This window comes from Amborella trichopoda, chromosome 2, assembly GCF_054954075.1.
Source record: "Amborella trichopoda isolate Santa Cruz 75 chromosome 2, AtrichopodaSantaCruz75HAP2 v2.0, whole genome shotgun sequence".
Classification (NCBI taxonomy): domain Eukaryota; kingdom Viridiplantae; phylum Streptophyta; class Magnoliopsida; order Amborellales; family Amborellaceae; genus Amborella; species Amborella trichopoda.
In genome coordinates, this window is record NC_142337.1 from 57,617,495 (window position 1) to 57,620,755 (window position 3,261).

Here is a 3,261-nt window from a genome sequence, read left to right on the forward strand (position 1 = left end):
GTGCCTATTATGTAGTATTATTATATTATAACATTATTTCTCCTCTATTTGTACTCTTGTCGAACGAAGAACCTACCTAAACCCTAATGACCACCACAAGTGAAATAATTCCACTAAACTTTTCTAAGTTAATGTTATTTCCATTTTCTTTTTACTTCTCAAACTAAGTTCATGGCGAATGCAAGTTTATAAGTTAATCTTTTAAAGCTTAGCCATTAAAAGAGTTTATCTTGCTGGTGAGAACACTATAATCCAATGCATTATTTTATAAAGTGCAAATACCGTGATTCTGAGGGAGTATATTGTGCATATACTCTCTTGTCCAAAACACCTATTTAGGCTTTTTTTTTTAATCTAAAATTTTAGAAATACTAGATAGTTATTTTTTAAAAGAAAAATATTCGAATTTTGAGTTTTGTGACTGTTAGATCTAGCCCTTAAAATAAATTAGACGGTCTGGATTCAATTTGGAAAAACTAGTTTTTTTAAAAAAAAATCTAAAAAATATCCCTAACGAGGGAGTAAATGGAAAATGGACGCTCAGCCATAGAGGACAAATGTGTCCAACCCATGAAGTATGGTGACATTGGTATAGTCGATCAAATTTGTCTTTCACATAAAAAGTGAAAAAGCATGGGAAGAGGCGCTTCGTTTGATGCCTCATATGGCATTATTAACGACAAGATGCATCAAAGGAAACTGTCTCTATGTTAGCGCTTCTCTCTCTCTCTAATAGTTTATTTGCTTTTCTCTCTAGGAACATTTGTTTTCAAATTTCAATCTGCCTCTCTTCTCCCTTGTGGAGGGTGAGGTTTTGTATATGGTGTCTAACTTTATACTATTGAAGTTAGATGCACCTCAAAACTTTGTCAAAAATATAATTTCGGTACCGCAAAGCTTTGTGATGATATGAAAATCTATTGCTTCCGCCCAATTATGAAATTTAAAGTTCTAGAAATGGTGACGATCAAGAAGATCTATAGGTATTTGATAATCTTAAAAATTGACGGTCCAAATAATGTGTTAGAAGACTAATTATTTTTAGGTTTAGAAATTTTATTTTTTTCTTTTTTATGAGTCTCTAGGTCAAGATGATGTATTGGAGGAATTTCCAACATAAAAACAACCTTTTCTATTGGGTTTTTTAGGTGCACCTTATTTGTATAAGGTTGACACCTTATATAAATTTTTTCTCTCCATGAATATTCGTGATTATTGGGAATTATGAAACAGATTTCTTCCTATGAAGCGCCCTCGTCCTTTTGAATCTCATATTTAAAAAACATATCGGTCACATAGATTGGGCACCCCAAAAATCGATCCGGATCGGGGAATCAGCAGTCAGGACCAGCATTGTAATGTGTGGAAAAATCATTAAGCTGACAACAAAACACATGAAAAAAGTGAACTGGCCAAAAATAGATCTGGATTGGTGAATCAGCAGTCAAGATCGCCATTTTACTATAAAGAATCATCGTTTTAATGTACGGAACCACCGGTTCCCTTCTAAACTCAATCGTTTTTCTATACTTATGCAGATCCGGAATAGGGTGACCAAGTCCTAGGCCAGACTGAGCCATTCCGTGCCGACCTAGTGTTTTTAAAACTATTTTGAATGAATGTGCATGGCATAATTTTCTTCTTAGTGGTACTCTGGAACACCATTGCAAGCTTCTTTGTAGGTGTAATTGCAGCAACAAAATTCAAGCATTTTATCCAACTAAAAAGGTTCATATATGGCCACTTAGATTCAATCAAATAAAATTTTATTAAAAAATGTGGATAGAAGTGGTGAGAAAATATAGGATGACTTTCGGTCTTACTAAAGATGTGACTCTTGAGAAAAATAAAATGGATGAACTCTCTTTCTTGTAGTAATGGTGAATTTTTGTATATTTCATGACGGGGGGATGTGGCCGATTGCAAGGATGTTCCTTCTATTACAGTGGGTAAAGAGTAAGGAGTCTTCAAATCGGGTTTTTCAGTGTGATTGTTGGTACTTTTTTTCCTCCTAAGGACTTGTTTGGTTCGGGGAATTGAGCGATGAGAGCTTGGGTTTGTCTTATTTATCAGGAGTAAAATGGATTGGAAATAATTTTTTTTTCATTTGAGATCGGATCTTGAAGTTAAGCGAGCCTTGAAAAATAGAATTTGTAGAGTTCGTGGTAGGTTGCTTACCTTAGAAATATGGAAGAGCTCGAATCATTCATCTTTGATCTAAAAAAATGCTTTCCAAATTAAATTTTAGGGTGCCGCTTCATGCATGGAGTTTGGGTGTTTGAAAACCGCCCGAGCTAACCGGTATCGATTAGAGGGGTCGGTTTCGGTTTCGGGCAATTTGTGGTGATCGGCCTGTATTTTAAAAATAAAAATTTAAAAAATATCTATAAAATCTTAAAAAATGAGGAATTTGATTTGTAATATATATTTTAGTATTATTTACATTATGGTAAATATTAAAAAATATTTTGATAATTAATACTCACTTTTAAAATCCATTTTTTTTTATTAATTTTCAACATCATTTGAATGTGCCTTGTTTTAATAATTCTTTATATGTTTTTCGTATTTTAGTAGATTTTTTTGGCATCTTGTTTGTTTTTTTCAACAAATTTTTGGCCACCCAAGATTTGTTCGGTTAAAACTGTTGAATCGGCCGATTTGCCAGTTAAATCGCTTTTGGCTCAATGTCCGATTAACTGTTCTGGTTCGATTTTACGAACATTGATTTTGATTCAGATCAAGAACATCTAGAAATGTTTTTTACTATGGGTGTGGACTTGGGTTCCGCCATAGGTCTTGGAAGACCTGAATGAACAAAATAAGTAGAAATGTGGGTCTATTAATAAATTTATTTTTGACATGGATTTTTGGATTTAGTTTTTAAGGACATATAATGTCGAACATGTAAATCATCAATATGAAAAAATAAGTAAACTTCAAAAAAATAAAAATAAAAATTATAGTAAAAACACTTTTTGTTTTTAGATAGGGCACCTGCTTGCATCGTACTTTAGTACGGAAGCTTTGCCTCCAAATCATTTACCGCGCCGTGCGTCACCTCCTTTGTCGCCTGGATATTTTTCTTTCATTTATTTTTTTATTGGCGCCTCATTTCTTTTCCATTTATTTTGGAATAAATATCGAATAATTCCGCTGCCCTTTTATTAATTACTTAGGACTTGACGAGCTCAACTTAAATTATTGTTTATTCTTATCCTTCGATCTTGAAATCATCGAACCCTAGTATTGTTTTTGGGC